This window comes from Pinus tabuliformis, chromosome 7, assembly GCF_031772625.1.
Source record: "Pinus tabuliformis cultivar Carrire ecotype Pingquan chromosome 7, CPIR1, whole genome shotgun sequence".
Lineage (NCBI taxonomy): Eukaryota > Viridiplantae > Streptophyta > Pinopsida > Pinales > Pinaceae > Pinus > Pinus tabuliformis.
The window spans coordinates 1,569,853,727-1,569,875,805 of NC_142293.1; the positions used below are offsets into that span (position 1 = coordinate 1,569,853,727).

A 22,079-nucleotide genomic window follows, 5' to 3' on the forward strand; every position below is an offset into this window, starting at 1 on the left:
TTTCCAATCTGAATTCATATTGGTATTTTAAAGTAGCACTGAGATGAACAAAAGTTTCCCAGGACCTATGAAAATGCTAAAGTTTGATTCTCAATTTGATCTGGTCAATAGGAAATGAAAGCACTAGGAGCTACAGAGAAGAGGCTTCAGCTGCTGGAAGATATAACAGGAGCATTCAGACCTAGTGTTTTAACTGCATTAATGGGTATTAGTGGTGCTGGAAAGATGACTCTCATGGATGTGCTATGGAAGAAAATAGGAGGTTATATTGAGGGGGATATACATATCTCTAGTTTTCCAAAGGTACAGGAGACATTTGCCAGGGTTTCAGGTTATTGTGAGCAAAATGATATTCACTCTCCTCAGATAATAGTACGAGAATCAGTATTGTTCTCTACTTACTTGCGCCTTTCACCAGAAATAGATACCAAGAGCAAGAAGGTAAATATTTATGGTGATTTTAATCTTAAAAATATAGTCCTGATGCAACAGAAATGTTGAGAGCCACTTATGAACCACCTGTGGACTTTAATATAGTTCCTTTCTTTCATTCTTAATATTGGGTTTCCTAAGATTGAGATTGTTCTATTTAACAGATGTTTGTGGATGAAGTGATGGAGCATGTAGAGCTTGATAGCTTGAGAGACACATTGGTGGGTCTTCCTGGTGTGAGTGGTCTATCAACTGAGCAACGGAATAGACTAACCATTGCTGTAGAACTTGTTGCAAATCCTTCAATCATATTCATGGATGAGCCGACATCTAGTCTGGATGCTAGAGCTACAACTATCATGATGCATATAGTTAGGAATACAGTGGACACATGCCGAATTGTAGTCTGTACTATCCATTAGCCAAGTATAGATATTTTTGAAGGATTTGATGAGGTAAGATACATCTCTAACTCCTTACAGGTTGATAATATAGCCAAATCTGAAATTGCGATCAGACACCCAAAAAAAAATTATGAAAGCATACATGAGACCACATGTCATGGAAGGAAAATATTTTTCACTAGAAATCCAAACCATTGACAATAACCATAGGGGGCCAATTGGTAGTGATGTATCTAGAGTTCGAAGAGCTATATTTAAATTTCAAATCCAAGGCCATGGAGTAAAATATTTAATATCAAAGGTCTTCAGCAAAATGGCTAGTTTTGAAAAGGTTATAAGATGGATTGTAGGAAGAAGTAGATGGTTCTGTAAATTTCTAGAAAGGAAGATCTCTTAGAAGCCCACCAATATCAATGTTTAGAACAATTTTCACTGCCCACTCTTAAGGGCAATGCATTTGGACACCTAGGTAAAACCTGATAATCATGTGTGTAAAGCAATGCTTATTGAACAACACCCTACAAATATTTAATGATGCTTACTTTCCCAAACAATCCCAACTACAATAGCATTCTTTCTTTTTTTATAGCTGTTGTTGATGAAACAAGGTGGTCAAATTATATATGGCAGTCCACTAGGTAGCCATTCAATCCATGTCATAGAGTACTTCCAGGTATATGATTAATGTTTGCTAATGCAGCATATGTTATTAAGGCATCTTACAGTTTATTTAAGTCTCATTGAATCTAGCAACTTGAAATGTCCTGGACAGGCTATTGAAGGTGTGACAAAGATTACTGATAAATGTAAGCCTATAACATGGATGCTAGAAATCAGTTCTAGAGCAGATGAGGAGCGCCTTGAGATAGATTTTGCTGAAATTTATAAGAAGTCTCCTCTTTTCCAGTTAGTCCAGATCAAACGCTTTTATAATGCCCATAACAGATTTCAAAGAAATATGAATATCATATTACATCAATTATTTGAGTGATATGGTGTTATCATTTTTGTAGGTATCATATAGAGCTAGTTAAAGAATTATCCACACAAGTTCAAGGTGCCACAGATCTTTACTTTCCAACCAAGTTTGCACAATCTACATGGGCCCAATTTACTGCTTGTTTGTGGAAGAAGCACTAGACATATTGGCGAAGCACAGATTACACTTTAGTCTGTTTGTTCTTCACATTTATATCGGAACTCTTTTTTGGCACCACCTACTGGCAGTGTGGAATGAAAATGTAAGTACGACAAACATTTGCTTAGCAGTGATAATAAATAGAAAGTTTATATGGCTTATAATTTTAGTATTATATATCCATGATCCACAGATGTTCCAAACAATATATCAGGGGTGATGCCAACATTGAAGCATTGCAACTTGATGGAGGAATTTTGGGTTAAGACCTTTTAATATAAAAATCATTTTAAATATTAAAAAGAACAAATTCATGACCAGAATCACAAAATTGGCAGAAAATATTTCTTGCCATGGGACCCGATAATTTTAAAACCAATAAGTATTAACTGTTTTGTTTGCATCTGTTGCAGAGAAACTAAAAACGACTTATTAAAGGTCATGGGGGCTTTGTATGGTGCAACTTTATTTCCGGGAGTCACTAATTCCTCTTTAGTGTAATCCATAGTGGTTGTGGAGTGAACTATCTTTTATAGAGAAAAGGCAGCTGGAATGTACTCTGCTTTACCCTATGCTCTATCACAGGCAAGCTTAGTGACTATAAACCTTCTCAACCAAACTTTAAAATGATTTTCTACCTTCTTTAGCCCATATATATATATATGATAGCCTACAACTAAAACTTCACCTATTTTTCATTCTAGTAATAAATATTTCAATCAGGAAAATACATTATATTTGATAAATTATAATAGATACTGACATTGCATTACTACATTAGATTGAAATATACCAATATGTTATCTAAATTGCACAATATGTTGTTTGTTTCATATTGTAATTGAGATTCCCTACATACTTATTCAGACAGCCATGTACGGATTGCTCACGTACACCATGATAGGATTTCAGTGATTTGCACTTAAATTTTTCTGGTATATATTCACCATGTTCTTCACCTTTCTCTATTTTACATATTATGGGATGTTGGCTGTCGCAATCACTCCAAGCTACCAAGTTGCTGCTGTTGAATGGTGAACTCAAAAACCACAAACATGGCATATCAGAAGATAACTAGATCTAATAATTTAGTAACATGAATATAGTGGACAACACACAGTAGATTGAAACAACAGTTAATATTTTCTTATCCACACAATATAAAAGTTACACCGAATAGTTTGAAACAACAGTTAATATTTTCTTATCCACACAATATAAAAGTTACACTGCTATCATGAAGGGATTATAATGGCTTCTCAAAAGCCTGAGGCACCCTCTCAGTAGATTCACTCTACTCATTCTAGCTATATATAAGCCTAACTACAATGCTCTCCCAACTTGACTTGACAAGAAAGGAAACAAAAATTACAAAAATATCTCTCTATCAAAGGAATCATTAGCCAATATAACAAATAATCGTTCCTCAAGAGATGTTCCCTACTTAGCATGTGAATCTCCCATCATAAATGGCTCATAATGTGAGAGGTATTGGTCACAAGTTTCATATAACATGTCATAAAATTACATTGGTTAGAAATAGAAGATGCCAAGCATCTATATGGAAGGAATTTTCATAGATCTATAAGTCGTCCTGCAAATCTTCAAAACTCATCTGCCCCTCCTCTTCAAAACTCATCTGCCCCTTTTTTTAGGAGAACAACTCTGAGCAACCAAACACTGACATTCTGTCTTCACAAGGAAGGTGTTCTCTACCAAGCCTAGCTTCTCTCTCAGAATCTTAACATCCCCTTTGCAAAGGGTTTCATTAGAATGACAACAACCCGCATTTAAAGCATTTCTCCACCCCTCTCCTAATTAGAAATACAATTTTGGGTTCTCTACTAATTTTCTCCACACCCATTTAATCTAACAATGGACATAGAGCATGTATATTTATACATGTGTGTTGGAAATACCATTTTATACTTTAATGTTTATTATTTTTGTTTTATTATTATTACTTGAATTTCTTCTTAACAAGTGGTTGTGTTTCTTTTGGTTTTAGTGAAAGTATGGGCTCCAATGTTGGCTCTCTTATTATGGAGTATAATTCATCTTTGAGAATTTTTCAATTATTAAATTAGGTTAGTCAATTGCTTAAAATATTAAATTTATTTCAAAAAGTTTTTGTTACTTTATAGGTTGGACACTGGCTTGAAATATTAAACCTATCTCAAAATGTTTTTGTTACTTTATAGATAAGCCGTAGATTTCTTGGCTCTATGATGAAAATAATGAAGGGAAAATACATGTTAATCTGTTACTTGTGCTCTTTGATTGAAAAATACACGGTGAGAGAAAAATGCATATTATGCTAATTGAGGAATGTTCTTCTCTTGTCAAACTTATAGTATTGAATTTAACACACTAACACTTTACAACAATGAACTAACAATATTCATGATGAAAATAGCAATATGGAAGATTTATTTGCATAATGAAAAAGGAAATATGGGAGATTCCGATCACGTTCCAAGGCATTTTTTAAAATGTGGATGTGACAAAAGGTTGTTGTGGAAGTTGTTGTTTGTATATGGGAAATTTCTTGATCATTGTGTATAATCCTAATGTTGATAGATATGTCTACTAAGTGGTTCTAGTTAATGGGGCATTGATTTGAGCGTTCAATATATTTTTATTCTTTATCAAAGTATTCTTTTGTTGTATTTGTATTCTTCAATTTATGCCTTACAACGTTTCCTTTGCAACCTCTAGTGCAAATGCTAGTTTATATTAGCTGTGAAGACCTCCATGAGTAATGCAAGTATTCTGAATTAGATGTATTGTGTTTCTATGTTTTTGTTGAATATATATTTCAGGAAAATGTATTGTCACAAAAGGGAAAATAACAAGTTGTGTTTCTATGTTTTTGTTGAATATATATTTCAGGAAAATGTATTGTCACAAAAGTGAAAATAACAAGTTGGATTTTTAAGCCGTAAGGTATTTCCTTCTGAAAAAGACTTTCCTCTCTGCCTTTCTGTCATAACCTTGTGCCCTTAGATTTTGATGTTAGACGATTAAAAGATAAACAACCGTTGGATTATCAAAAATAGTTGGAAATATTTCGTTATTAATTCAGTTTTAAAAACGCCGTATTAAGTATCCCCGATGATCAAAAGTAGTTGGAAATAGTTCGTTATCAATTCAGTTATAAAAACGCCTTATTAACTGATCCATCATCCCGTTCAGCACTAAACATTTGCTACCCTCCTGTGCAGGAAAGTCTCCACCACAGAGTTGCTGGGCCGCTGGGCATGGCGACAGTGTCAAGGTACCCAATTGCGATTTTTCTGCCTTATACAACTGTGCTTTCGAAAGCCAGCCACGAGGACATGCTCTACGTGCACATGCTATGTCAATGCTGCAGAAACAACAGAATATAGGACATGCACATGCTATGTCAATGCTGCAGAAACAACAGAATATAGGACATGCACAACTTCGTCTTCGAAATGAGAGCACCACACTGTAGTGAGTCGCTTCATTATAACTGTCATTTATGAAAACTCCTTCCCACTCTATTCCACCTATGCCAAAGGAGAGTTGGCTTGCAACTGCTCGGCACAGAGTTTTTATTACTGCAACAATGGTTCAATTCACTTTGGGTGGAAAATTATTTTAGTATTTCTTAAGGCCATTTCTATTACTCTTGCCATTTCAAAATCTTTTCATAACTAATCCTGGATTGCCATAAATCATAGAAGCGCTGCCGATTTTAGCAGTGCAAGTGCCATAAAAGAAATTGTTGCAGCAAACGAAATTTGATGTTCTTCATGTAAAGTAAAAGTTTTATTGTAACTTTTAAACCTCTCAACTCTGCTGTGAATTAGCTTCTGTTAATATCTGATCGTATCCTTCCTCTCACTGGGTGGAAACACTGACTTATAATCACATATGGTTTATGTTTTAGAGTTATTGGTTTAAGTGTGAATTAGTTGCTGTTAATATCTGATCGTATCCTTCCTCTCACTGGGTGGAAACACGGACTTATAATCACATATGGTTTATGTTTTAGTGTTATTGGATTAAAAATAAACACTGAGATCTTTAGACAATGGGTGGCCACTACAGTTAAAAGCTTCAAGTTCAAAGGGGCCTTTAATATTTTAAAAAACAGATGTTTTCTAATTTTAATGTTTTTGGAAAAAAATTACTGTTATTTTTATTTATGTTTTTTTAATTTAGTGTATTTTAAAATCTAAAATTTTAGGGGTTATTTTATTTTTTTTTATTTTTATTTTTATTTATTTATTTTATTGTTTTTTTAAATGATATATTTTATTTTTTTTTAAACTATTTATTTCTTATTTTTACCCATAATTTTATGTGAATTTTTAAATATTATTATTTTTAAATATAAAATTCAATTTTTTTTTTATAAAATTTGTTATTTTTCTAAACAATTTATTTTAATTTTCGATAGAAAATTTTAAAATTATTAATTTTTGGTAGAATTATTTTGTGCATTGAAATATTATACATAAATATATTAAAAAAATATTAAATATATATATATATATATATATTTTTTAATTGTGTAAAAATAAAAGAATATTTATTTAAATAAACATTGCAAACAAAACATTTAAAAAACAAACATTTTTAAAAACAAACATTTTTTCCAATGAAAAATAAAAAGTGTAATAGGACAACTTCAACATTCAACATTTTTTTTTTTTTTTTTGCATAATTAAGAGATAAGAAAATATATGCCTTAGGAACAAGTGATACACACAGAAATCCTATCCTGAATGTTACAACCATTTTTAGTAATATAGAGTATTTAATTAAACCATTTTTCGTAATATAAAGTATTTAATTAATTTGTTTTAATCAAAATCCCAAAAAAATGTGCTTTATGATATATACAATTTGTATGAAAGTTTTGGTCCTTTGGAACCTTAGTAACACAAGTGATACACATACAAATCCTCTTTAGAACAACCATTTTTGGTAATATAAAGTATTTAATTAAATTTTTTTAATCAAAATCCCAAAAAATTGTGCATTTCTCTTTATGATATATACAATTGATTTAAAAATCCTTCTAAACTTAAATGCAGAAAAAACTCATATTAATAAATAATTAAATTAATTGTTATTTTAAAAAAAATTAATATATTAAAATTTTCCTTTTGATCCATTTTCTTTCAACTTCTTTTGGTATATTTTGAATCATCTATTTTTGATAAGTTGCTTTGTTATAAGAGCTTTTGTATTCATTGTTGTATGGCTTAGTTTTGGGAGCATTGTGTTTGTATGAAAGTTTTGGTCTCGTGGAACCTTAGTAACACAAGTGATACACACAAGCGATACACAGAGAAATCCTCTTTCAAATGGATGTACAACCATTTTTGGTAATATAAAGTATTTAATTAAATTTTTTTAATCAAAATCCCCCAAAAATGTGCATTTATCTTTATGATATATACAATTGATTTAAAAATTCTTCTAATCTTAAATGTGAAAAAAACTCATATTAATAAATAATTAAATTAATTGGTATTTTAAAAGAAAAATTAATATATTAAAATTTTCCTTTTGATCTATTTTCTTTCAACTTTCACTTTTGGTTGTTTCACTGAATTAATGAAATGTAGCTCCAAAAAAAGGTATATTTTGAATCATCTATTTTTTATAGGTTTCTTTGTTATAAGAGATTTTGTATTCATTGTTGTATAGTTTAGTTTTGGGAGCATTGTGTTTGTATGGAAGTTTTTGTCCTCTGGAACCTTAGTAACACAAGTGATACACACAGTAATCCTCTTTTCTTTGTTATAAGAGCTTTTGTATTCATTGTTGTATGGTTTAGTTTTGGGAGCATTGTGTTTGTATGAAAGTTTTGGTCCTCTCGAACCTTAGTAACACAAGTGATACACACAAGTGATACCCAAAAAATTGTGCATTTCTCTATATGATATATAAAATTGATTTAAAAATCCTTCTAAACTTAAATGTGGAAAAAACTCATATTTATAAATAATTAAATTAATTTTTATTTTATATATATATATATATATATTAAAATTTTCCTTTTGATCCATTTTCTTTCAAATTCTTTCAATTTTGGTTGTTTCACTGAAATGAATTATTCAAATGCAACTATCATTTTGGAAGATATATGGAGGTTGGAACCCCTGAAATGAATTATTCAAATGCAACTATCATTTTGGAAGATATATGGAGGTTGGAACCCCTAGCTTGAGAGCCTCTCGACCTGTGACTTATGAAAATTTTTCATAGCATAATGTCTATAAATAATCACCCCTTTACAATAGCATAATTTCTATAAATAATCACCCCTTTACAAGGATCTTTCCGATGGGGATGTTGGGGATGTCTTTAGACCTGGGTTTGAAAATATGAAATTGTGTGGGATGCCTAAAGGTAAGTGATTGCAATTGCTAGTTATGGTATATTGTCATGATATCTTATTTGTAGAGATGTTTGAGGCCAAATCTATGAATTTTTTTTTAAAGATAATTTTTTTTAAAGGGGTAATCGTTGAAATGAAAATACTTATAATCATACAAATAAGTTCAAAAAATAATTGTGGAATAGTTGATAATTATATTACTTACTCAATAATTACATTTAGAACAAGCAGGGCACCTATAATTACATGGATAACGAGGTTTTTTCAATAATTAAATTACTTAATAATTACATTTAAAACAAACAGTCAACCTGTAATTACACGGATTTTATTACATTATGAAAACTCCCATTTAGCTCGAACTCCAGCTAAAATGGCATTGAGAAAAAATGAGGAAGCATATAAATACCTTCCATCAATATAATCCCCCCATTCCAGAATCGATGTTGCTCCATCTTGTTGCGAAAATTGATTGGTGAAATAATTAGCAATACCCCACTTTATCCAAACAAGACATTGCAAAGTGCCATATAAGCATCTCCCAAATCCCTTCATACCCAGACTTCCTAATAGCATGCTCCATGATACAATGCAAAGTAACTCCAACACTATCATACACATCATAAGTAACGTAATCAAAGGAATATAGCTCTGCCCGAAAAAGAAACGATCTGATTTGAACAGCGCCAAATGATAGCAGCCCATGCCCAAAGAAATGGCAAGCCATAAATCCCATGCTATTGGGTATTTAAGGCGCTTAAGAGTACATTTGGTCAACCGAAATGCATCTCTGCATTCGCATGGGCATGAACATGGCAAGCGATATTTAATGTGACTGGACATGCACCGCAGCTCCACCATACCATGCCCATAACATGCACCATGTGTAGATTCCCAGGCTAATTCCTCGTTGGTAAAAGCTCGTTGTACTTATGCAGTTAATACAGGTTGGAGACAAGACCGCCCTGACTCCTTTGGTGCAGACGTAATTAACGCAGGGACACTTTCACTCACGCGTTCAATATTTCAAACTGAGCACTCCCGCTAGAAAATTTTGAATTTTTTTGGAAAGAACTTAATAGTGATGCCCCAGTAAATATTGGACGTTGAAAATGGAACACAAAATTTAATTTCAATGTTATCTTTCAAAATTTAATTTCAATGGGATCTTATGAAGCCCTAGTAGCTACGTGCTCTCCGGACCTCCCTCGAGCTATTGACATATCAGCGTTCACCTTCAGTTTTGCACAGGATTCCGTATTCCACCGAAAACTTCTGGTTGAAAAATAAAGGGCTTTTTTTTCGGTATAGTATAGTGTTTCGTTGAACCACTAAAATTCCCTTTAGTATTTTAAGCGGAAAAATGCTTCGTTAGTCAATATTACGGTGAATTAACGAGGTTTAAGTTTTCTTTAATTTTGCTTCAGCTTTATATGATTTATATAATAATGATATAAAGTACTTTCCTATAAATTATTTTGAGTTTAAAAGTTTATTAACTTTTATAACTAGCCAGAAGTATGACATTGTATAAACTAGATGATTTAGTGCAGGATTGGGTTTTAATGGGACTATGACTGAGTAAAATTTCTGACATTGTATAAACTAGATGATTTCGTGCACGATTGGCCTTTAATAGGACTATTACTTAGTAAAAATAGATAGACTATCGATATACACTTTGCAACTAAGCATTTAGGATACACAACATCCAATGTTTTATTATAAAATAGATATCCTTCGCCTAGTGTAATTGTTAATGAGCTTTTTCTAGATTGAGGAGATTATGGGGAGCACAACCTCATAAAAATATATAAGCTATTAGTATACACATTACAAAAGAGCATTTAGAATATACAACATTCAATGCTCTCATGGAGATGCATATCCTTTGCTCGCTGTATAAGTCAATGAGCTTTACCTAGTTTGTAGAGACTATAGGCACTACAACTTGCTAAAAGTAGATAGACTATTAATATAAACCTTTCAAAAGAGCATGTCGTATATACAACTTTCAATGCTATCATGTGAGATGCATATTGTTTTCCATTTGTAAAAGTTTATAAGCTTATTAAATGGTGTATATGTTATATTATGTTTTGGTAGATGTATATTAATAATTTATCTGTTTATACAAGGTTGTAGTCTCCAGTCACATTACGGTTTGTATGATGTTAGATTTTGCATTTTTTAAATGTTAGATTTTTGTGGTTATTGTAGTTATTGCTGGACTAAAAAAGGCTTTTTACTCAAAGTGAGTATATATTGTAAGGTAACGTTATGTTGAGTTACAAGACTAAAATATAAATAAATACAAAGTTATGTAATACACGGCAGTATTTTTAGATCAAAGTTTGTATAGGGAGATGTTGTGACATAGTATTATTTTAAGTTATATGACCCATCAAATAAGCAAGTATGCGATAATATTTCAAAAATTAAATTAACATAAATATATGTTAAATTTGAATTCATTATATCAGGATAAAAATTCATGTTTTTAGTGTGTAATTTTTTTTATTGCTTAATATGAAACAAATTAACATGTAATTAAATAATATTTTTTAATAATTTAGATTTAAAATAAATATTCATAAAAATAGTTTATTAGTATACACTTTGTAAGAGATTATTTATGATATTTTCCCATATGAATATTTTTCACTATTAAAAATAGATAGATTATTAATATATAATTTGAAAAAAAAAATGCAAGAAGCATTCCTATAGCTCAATATAGGGTAGATGTATAAGTGTCATGTAAGTATGTGAACAATTTTAAATGCAATCTCAATTAAAAAATAATAAAAAGTTAAAAGTAATAAATGATGAACCAAATTATGTGATTTATTGGAATTTTATTTAAATAAATAAAAAGTTAAAATTAATATAGACCCAATATGAGGATGAGTAGCAACATTTAGATGTTGGCTCAATTAATAAGAAAATTTTAAAGTGATAAAAATATTAGAATTCAATTTTTTATATTTTTATTTTGTTATTAACTTATGAATAAGCTTTGTTACAATACCATGGGCAAATACCTATCAATACCGCTCTCAAAATCCATAAAAATATTTCACTACCAAAATATTTTATTAACTTGTAAATAGGCTTTGCTTTAATACCATGGGCCAATACCATGGCCTATCAATACCACATGCCAAAAAATCCATAACTTATTTCACAATCAAAATATTTTATAACAATATGACAAGATTCTTAGCAATGGATATTCATCTCACTTTACCACGGATATTATTAACTCGTAAATAGACTTTGTTACAATACCATGGGCCAATATCATTGTTTATCAATACCATATGCCAAAAAACCACAACTTATTTTACAATCAACATATTTTTAAAAATATTTCATTTTAATTTAATTTAACACTTTTTTTAGTTTAATCTAAAAGGATAAAGTTTATAATTACTTTTCAGATATATCTAAACTCTTTATCACATTAAAGTATATAAATAATAGCTATAAAATAAGATCCATTTTACCATATAAATTAAAATAATAATTTTGCAACCATGTTTAAATTTCATTAAGAAGCACATAAAAACTTAATACTTACAATATAACAAGACTTTTAATCATGTATATTCACCTTCACGTTACCATGGATATTATTAACTTGTAAATATGCTTTGTTATAATACCATGGGCCAATACTATTGTTCATAAATACATACCCAAAAACCATCCCTCATTTCACAACCAAAATATTTTATAATTTTTTTTTCAATATACTTATATTACATTTTTTTGGCCAAGAGACACTTTCGAGCCAACTATGGAAGAGATGTTGTAATATCCTATCATGTTATGTTATGTAAACAGTTTCACTAGATAAAATTACATAAGAATAACAAGTAAAACTATATATATATATATATATATATATATATATATATATATATATATATATATATATATATAATTTTATTACATTTCAACTATGGAAGAGATGTTGTAATATCCTATTATGTTATGTTATGTAAACATTTTCACTAGATAAAATTACATAAGAATAACTAGTAAAACTTAAAAAATTGTTAATTATAATTATTAATTAAAAATATTTTGACTAAGTAAAATCACATATAAAATAAAAATTTAATTTAAAAAATAAAATAAAATAACGGATTAAGATAGATTGGTAAATTACTAATAGAACGTTAAAGTGATAAAAATAATAAAATTAATTTTTTTATATGTTGATTTTATTATTAACTTATGAATAATTGTTTTTCAATACCATGGGAAAATACCATGGCTTATCAATACCACATTGCTCAAAAACCATAACTTATTTCACAACTAAAATATTTTATAACAATATGAAAAGATTCTTAACCATGGATATCCACCTCCACTTTACCGTGGATATTATTAACGTGTAAATAGGCTTTATTTCAATACCATGGTTTATCAATACCACATGCTCAACATTATAACTTATTCCACAATCATAATATTTTATAGCAATACGATAAGTTTCTTAACCATGGATATTCATCCTCATTTTATCATGGATATTATTAACTTTTAAATAGGATTTGTTACAATACCATGGGCCAATCCCATGTATTATCAATACCGCATGCCCAAGAACCATAACTTATTTCACAATCAAAATATTTTATAAAAAAAGTTATCTTAATTTAATTTGACCTTTTTTTTAATTAAATCTAAAAGGAAAAATGTTATAATTACTTTTGAATTATATCCAAACCCTATATCACATTAAATATATAAATAGTAACTATAAATTAAGATTCATTTTACCATATAAATTAAAATAATAATTTTACAATCATATTTAAATTTTATTAAAAAGCCCATAGAAGCTTAATACTTAGGGTATAACAAGATTTTTAATCACTCATATTTGCCTCCACTTTACCATGGATATTATTAAATTGTAAATGGGTTTTTTAAAAATACCATGGGCCAAAACTATTGCTCATAAATACATGCCAAAGAACCATCCCTCATTTCACAACCAAAATATTTTATAATGTTTTTTGAATTTAAGTTTATTACATTTTTGAAAAGAGAGATACTTTCCATCGAGAGATTGTCATGTTATGTAAACATTTCGACTCAATAAGATTACATAAAAGTAAAAAGTAAATCTTTAAAAAAAATTCTTGATTATAATTATTAATTAAAATATTTTGACGCACTAAAATTACATAACAATAAGAAATGAATTCAAATATATATATATATATATATATATATATATATATATATATATATAAAACTAGGTGGAAATGCATGGGTTATTATATGGATCTAATGGTTGTATACTGGTTATATGCATGGTTATATGACACTTCTCGGTCATGGCTTTATTCATGCTTTTACGTGTAACTGAATATAATGAATGAAAGACATAATTGATGATACGAGAACTAATGTGACAAACCTTTTGGTTAAACCTCAGTTAATTTTTCAGTCCCTTATATTCAACCTTGCATTCATTCCTTATGTTAAGCCTTTCATATCTACCAAGTGTTTGACAAAATGTTAGTCCGGGTTGGGGATGGTTAGGTTAAATCCTAGTTCCAATTTTGTTTTGTAAGCATTGTCTTAATGTATTTTATGATTTCTGGATGTTTCATGGATTTATGGCCTAAGGCATGGCCCCAACCCTAGAAAGTAGCCTTAATTTATGCAGTCGTTGGCACTGCATTGGCAAAAAAATGCAAGAGTCACATTGATGCAAGCCTATGGGAGCGACTCGGAACCCATAGTCACATGGAGGCCTCAGCAAGGGAGTGATTAGGGCTCAAGTTAAGGGAAAAAGTGAGTTGTCTCACAGGTTTGACACCTAGAGGGTTAGGGTTACTCCTAAAGGTCATGTGACACATGAGGAAAGTTAGTAAGGTCTTAAGTTGTCGACTCCATTTCCTTAAGGTCACATACAAGGTTGACTCATATCATAGTGACCCTAAACTGATGTTTACCCTGGGAAAGCTGGTGGAAGTGGGTAAAGGAGGGAGGACGCAGTTACACAGTGGTATCAGAGCAGGTTGCATTCTCTTTGGGTCATATCTAATACCATAGGGTGGTATCATAGCATGGTTTCACTCTTTTTGGATAAGTTTGATGTTGTCAAGGTTACGATTTTCACACATGGATCAAGGTATAGACTTGGTATGATCATGCATGATGTTGTTGTGATATTATGTTATTACATGGATATGTTTATGATTATACATGTACATGCTAATGTGGGCTGATCTTGTAGATGAGATAAGCCTCCTATGAACATCACTTAGGTAGGGATTTGATTTTGGTATCTGTTTGGTTTATCTGACATGGTATTCTTTTAGGAATAAGATAATTCAAGATGAAAATAAAAATGGTAGACTACAATTCCCATGACTCCCCTCTACAGATCAGTTGAGCATTAAGGAGAAGAGTATTCCCTTTGCATAACAAATATATTAAGGAGCTTGACGGTAGAGATCAGAATTTGCAAAGAAGATAATGACAGGTCAGTTGAGGCTCAAGAAAGAATTGCAATAGCTTAGGAAAAAATGGTAGAGGTTAATGCAATAATCCTTCAGAGCTTGTCAGAGTTACAGAGATAGGGTCAACTGAGGATCAATTAAGAGGAGGAAGAGAAAACTGATCGACCCTTTGGTAGAAAAAAATTGGGGATGTTGGTCATAGCATTCCTCAGATTTATGCGGGTGTGGACAATAGGCAGGTGGATCAACAGGCATCTATCATTGAGATGGATAGTAAGGTTTGTGATCAAGTTATTTCTATTTTGATTGATCTTGGATCTAACTATAGCTATGTTAATCCTGACTTGGTGGACAACTGTGGCTTGAGAAAAGAAGTGCATTTAAATTCTTGGTTGGTGCAACTGGCTACGAGTACAAAGAAGAGAGTTCATCATTGGGTAAGAGCTTAAGCATTTGAGTTGAATGGTATGCCTACAACAACACATTTGAATGTATTTCCATGGGATCATATAGTATGCTTTATGGGTATGGATTGGTTGTATCTCCACATGACCAAAGTAGATTGCTATGACAATGAAATTGATTACCAGAATGATAATGGAAAGAAGAGAATCTTGTAAGGGAAGATGAAGCCTACATCAGTGAGGATTGTCACAACTATGCAAGCTAAGTGAAGTTACAGGAAAATATGTATGTTTTTTGTAGTTCATATGTCTAGTAACAAGGGTAAGGATGTTAAGGATGCATAAATATTCAAGAGGTATCATGTATTGTAATAGTTTTAGGATGTGTTTCTAGCAAAGATTCCAGAGTTTCCTTCACATATGGAAGTAGAATTTTCTATTGAGCTGGAACCAGGGGTAGCACCAACATCAAAGGCACCTTATAGGATGAGCACTTGAGAACTACTAAAGTTCAAGTTGTAGTTGAAGGAGATGCTTGATAAGGGATACATTAGACTAAGTGCATTGCCTTGAGTGCACCAATATTGTTCGTGAAGAAGGACGATGCTACTCTTAGATTCTAAATTGATTATAGGAAGTTGAACAAGGTGACAATCAGGAATAAGTATCCATTGTCGAGGATTGATGACTTGTTTGATTAGTTGAAGGGATAAATAGTGTTCTGAAATATAGATCTGCGAGCAAGATATTATCAGGTACACATCAAAGAAGAGGACATCTACAAGACTTCCTTCAGGACCAAGTATGGGCGTTATGAGTGTTTTGTAGTTCCATTCATTTTGACTAATCCTCCAATTACTTTTATGTGTTTGATGAATAGTGTGTTACATCCTTATCAGTACAAGTTTGTTATTGTATTCATTGATGACAACTTAATATATTCTAAGAATGGGGAAGAGCATGTCAAGCGTTTAGCAGCAGTCTTGATATTTCTAAAAGAGCATCAATTGTATGCTAAGTTTAACAAGTGCAGTTTCTTTCAGAAAAAATTACACTACTTGGGACATGTTGTTTCCGAGAATGGCATAGAAGTATATCTGGAGATGATAAAATCTATCTTGGAGTGGGAAAATCCTAAAAATGTGGAGGAGGTCAGATCATTCATGGGCTTAGCAGGTTACTATAGGAGGTTCATCAGGAACGTCTCGTGCATTTCATATCCTATTACATCATTGCAGAGGAAAGGTAAGAAGTTTGAATGGAAAAAGGAGTGTGCAACTAATTTTGAGGAGTTGAAGCAGTTGTTGACAAATGATCCAGTGTTAAAGATTACAGATCCAGACAAATATTTTGTAGTGTGTACAGATGCTTGCAAGAGAGAACATGATGGAGTCCTTATGCATGAGAGACAAGTGATATGTTATGAGTCTAGGAAACTGAGTGAGCACATGCATAACTACATGACTCATGATCTTGAGTTGGCAACTAGTATTCATGCCTTGATGATGTGGATACATTATCTTCTTGGAAGGAGGTTTGTGTTGATCAACAATCATAGTCAGTTGAGATATTTGTTTGACCAACTGAATATGAACACTTAGTAAACCAGTTAAAGAATGACTGTGAATTTTGTTGTTTGTGGATGATTTCAATAAATTTATGTAATGTAAGCATTAAGAGGGGATGTTTGAATTAATGCTTACATCCTATATTTGAGATGGTTGTTTGAGATGGTTAAGAAATTCTCTCAACCTCTCATTCTAAGCTAGGAATAAGTTAGATTTGAGAAACTCTATATATTAGAATAATTTTTGAATGTAATGTGTGTGTGTGTTGAGCGCATACACCTTTGTGTGCAATATATGAGTTCCTTTAGCCATCTTTAACATGGTATTAAACCTATGTAGTGTGGTGAGTGATTGCAAAAGATTATGCTTCAGATTGCGTAGCGAGAGATATCAAAATCGAGAATTCATATGGTCTCGGTGGTATGACTCTGAATGATCAAGCTGTGGCATTGAAAATTTCAGCAGAAGTCGTGCCAGTGATTTGTTAAAAGGGATAGAATCAACAAGTATACCTATAAATGAATATCCATTGAATTTTGATGATGAAGAATTTGAACCTCTTAAACTTTTTTAGAACAACGCAGTGAAAAGGCTCAACACGAATGGTTGTCTAGATAGTACGGTAGTTGTGGATCTTGGGAAGAATCCCTCATTTGTTGGAGACATGGGAGTGGTCTACGACAGCTTGGGATGTTGTTCAATAATTGACTTCGGGTGGTCCTTGATTCGGGAGTTTAGGAGTTGAAATCGAGAATCCAACTTGCTGACTACACCTTTACAAGGGTTATGAGGCAACTTGATGGAGTCTATAATGATAAGTTGTAAACCAATTAAAGAATGACTCTGTATTTTGTTATTTGCTGATTATTTCAATTAATTTATGTAATGTAAGCATCAAGAGGGGATGTTGGAGTTAATGCTTACCTCCTATATTTGAGATGTTTGTTTGAGATGGTTGAGAAATTCTCACCAACCTCTCCTTTTAAGTTTGGAATAAATTAGATCTGAGAAACTCCATGTATTAGAGTAATCTTTGAATGTAATGTGTGCGTTGAGCGCATACACCTTTGTGTGCAATATATGAGTTCCTTTAGCCATCTTTAACATGGTATTAAACCTATGTAGTGTGGTGAGTGATTGCAAAAGATTATGCTTCAGATTTCGTAGCGAGAGATATCAAAATCGAGAATTCTTATGGTCTCTGTGGTATGACTTTGAATGATCAAGCTGTGGCGTTGAAAATTTCAGCAAGAAGTCGTGCCAGTGATTTGTTAAAAGGGATAGAATCAACAAGTATACCTATAGATGAATATCCATTGAATTTTGATGATGAATTCTATGAAGAATTTGAACCTCTTAAACTTTTTTAGAACAACGCAGTGAAAAGGCTCAACACGGATGGTTGTCTAGATAGTACGATAGTTGTGGATCTTGGGAAGAATCGCTCATTTGTTGGAGACATGGGAGTGGTCTACGACAGCTTGGGATGTTGTTCAATAATTGACTTCGGGAGGTCCTTGATTCGGGAGTTTAGGAGTCGAAATCGAGAATCCAACTTGCTGACTACACCTTTACAAGGGTTATGAGGCAACTTGATGGAGTCTATAATGATAAGTTGTAAACCAATTAAAGAATGACTCTGTATTTTGTTATTTGCTGATTATTTCAATTAATTTATGTAATGTAAGCATCAAGAGGGGATGTTGGAGTTAATGCTTACCTCCTATATTTGAGATGTTTGTTTGAGATGGTTGAGAAATTCTCACCAACCTCTCCTTTTAAGTTTGGAATAAATTAGATCTGAGAAACTCCATGTATTAGAGTAATCTTTGAATGTAATGTGTGCGTTGAGTGCATACACCTTTGTGTGCAATATATGAGTGTTTTTAACCATCTTTAACAAAATTAACATGATCGCCAATTATTAAGTTTAATATTACGTAACATATTCAATGATTAAATTTAATATCATTTTACATAATCAATATCTAAATAAAATATGAATAATTGGACTTATAAATGAGTGAATTGAATTATCAAAGTGTGACCTTTAAGCTACGTCCAAATTCAAGTTTTGAATGCCATGTTGTGGTTTTAAATGTCGTTATTATTTTAGAATGTGAAAGTGAAATTTGTGAAAGGATTATTTTATTTAAAATCACGTGGAGTCTAGTTCACAATGTTAAACAGAAAATTACCCATTTATATGACAAATAAAATATCGAAATGTCGTTATCTTATTATTGCGTAAATAAAATGCTAAAGTTATGGAAAATTTTAATAATTTTTTATTATTTATTTTTTTAACTAAATAATTCAAGCTCTCTACACCATTTAAATTTCAGATTTGATACCAACTAGACACCAATAGACGAAGCGATAACACTCACCTATTTACACCCGCCGCAAACAAATATATCTTACATCTCGATGTTAAAGGGAAGTAAATAGTTCCTGAACTTGATATATAATTGTGGAACATGAAGTGCAGCGGCCATGGAAGTTTCTCGTTGATTGGGAAGTGCTATCGTGATCCGAGGAATGAGGGCTCATGTTGCTGTGGATTCTGTCAAGCAGAAAAAACAAGCTTTATATTGAAAATATAATAGGTTGTTGCATATTCGGGTTGTCACATATCATGTATCATATATCATAAACATCATGTATCACGCTCGGTAAACACTTTATCAAGTTATGAGCAGAAACATTCAAAGAAATGAATTAAATGAATAAATAAATGTGTGCACCGAATATATTCAAGATGTCCACATAGTATATAGAATAAAACAATGCATATATCTATGTGAAAGTTTTGTCCATGCTTGATCTTAATCAAAGAACAAAAGAAAAATTTAGACAGTGAGATAAAATGATTCTCCAGCTACAACACCCTCACAGTTGACTAGTACCATAATGAAATATCTTTACAAACATTAATGTATTTCAATTTCAGCATTACAATATACATTTCTCAAAATAAATGAATATCTGTGAACTATATCATATTTTAACCACACAACAAGAAAATGTTTAGTATAGCGTGCAATCTCTTCACCCAGATGTTTATAAATCTCCAAGAAGGTTGTCGGTTCAGCGATGGTATCCAGACTTGGCGTCCATGGAGATTGCCAAGAGGAACCCTGGATTGAGGGAGGCAGCATTAGATTTTCCGTCACTATGTTGACGTTATTGGCCGAAAGAAATGAAGCGAGGTCTTCTTTCTTTTTTAATTCGAAGCTTCACACGCAAGGTGGATCCGTCGGTGGAGCGAGAAGAAGAAACAATCGTGGCTGTGGGGTGCACTAGCTACGAGTAAGCGCCAGGGCTGCAGGTGTTGGGATTCCCATATCCTCCGCTGCAATAATAAGTAGAATCTCCGAACCAGGCAGACGAAACATTCAAATCTTGGTATAACGAAGGGGGCATCGTCGATATCTCCTTCCATGAAGATGAGTGAAGCCAATGAATGTTTCAATCTCCCAAAACTGCAGGTGTCCTCACATCATGCCCTTGCACAAATCTTGGATGGCTATACTCGATACTACCAAAATCCGTGACCCATAGAATCTGAACCGAAAATCTTGGATGGCTATGCTCGCCAGAATCCGTGACCCATAGAATCCGAACCGAATCAGAGCTTTCTGCTGAAGTTTATCAGTGACTTTCTACTGAAGTTAAAGTGGCGGAAGCCTGGGCAGCGTCTTCAATTTTGAGCACATCTGAGCAATTCCGTTGCATCAACAACTCCTGCTTGCTCTCACATCACTATTAAGTTCATTCCAAAAAAATTCAAAATTTTCTAGCGGGAGTGCTCAGTTTGAAATATTGAACGCGTGAGTGAAAGTGTACCTGCGTTAATTACGTCTGCACCAAAGGAGTCAGGGCGGTCTTGTCTCCAACCTGTATTAACTGCATAAGTACAACGAGCTTTTACCAACGAGCTTTTACCCTGCCGGAATAGGAAGGCGGTCGAGTCGTCGGGAATTAGCCTTGGAATCTACACATGGTGCATGTTATGGGCATGGTATGGTGGAGCTGCGGTGCATGCCCAGTCACATTAAATATCGCTTGCCATGTTCATGCCCATGCGAATGCAAAGATGCATTTCGGTTGACCAAATGTACTCTTAAGCGCCTTAAATACCCAATAGCATGGGATTTATTGGTTGCCCAAAGAAATACCCATGGCTATGATGATTACAATAACCCTAGGTTCAAAGAGCGGCATAGAGTAGGTATGATACCATTTGTTAGGGCCCCCTTCCAGTGCAATCAACACAATTCAAGTAATAGAACAAATCAAATTGACACAACCCATCATAATGTACAAGGGTCTTAGGCTAAGGGGAGAACCTCTCAAGCGTAACGCTTGGCACACATTGGCGTTATTCTGATTAGATTTGACGACAGCACTAGTGAGAAAAGCGATGGGAGAAAACCCACCTCCTTTGTGTCCCCGGAGATAATCTTCCATGGCCCTTCTCGCTAGGAGGGTGCTTGAAAAGCCATCCACTTTAAACCAGAAAGTGAGTGCAATGTTGAGGAATACTTCTGTCAACGTTGGCCCTATAATTAAGGAAAACGTGTTGTATCTGTCACTTGCAGAGCATTCTCCGCTCCCTGAGACGTAGTTATTGAGGGTAGACGAAGCGCTGTTTCTTCGACCGACTTTGTTTCTTTTAGGTTGGAAAAGTGTTATGCGCTGCTTCGTCCACTCATCATCTTCTGCAAAATGTGCTGGAATGCATATGCATGTGTTAGTCAGTGGAAAGCATGCATAATCAAGAAATGTGCAAACTGCAGCTGAGGATTCGACCTGGGGGTCTCCCACTATCAATGTATCATTCTCCACACGCAACAGCCCCTGGTTGCAGCCATGGCAGTCCTTACTCAGGCAGCGCTTACAGGGGAGTAGGAACAGGGAATCAAATTGTCTTTTCAGTATTCCCGCCATTGCATGAGCCATCATCATTGTGATCTGTGCCACTGTATTGAATAAAATGCATTGACATCCCATTCCTCTTCCATCAATACAAGTGCAGATTTCTGCAGTGATTGGTACACGTTGTAAGGGGAAGAATTTCAGAAAAATAGAGTTTAGATTATGTTCATTGGACATATACTCCATGAATTGGCGCATCAAGGAATTGGGCCTCTCCATTGACAACATTACAACCTGACATTCAACTAGATATTGAGGACACTTTGTCAGTCCCCCCAATGAACATGTTTATTGCGGACACGTCATCTATCCCTCC

At 32.8% G+C, this 22,079-nt stretch overlaps 1 pseudogene; it reads left to right on the plus strand.

Annotated features, from left to right (window-relative positions):
• Window positions 1–114: 114 nt before the first annotated feature.
• On the plus strand, window positions 115–3,012 carry LOC149254060 (ABC transporter G family member 29-like; annotated as a pseudogene).
• Window positions 3,013–22,079: the final 19,067 nt, after the last annotated feature.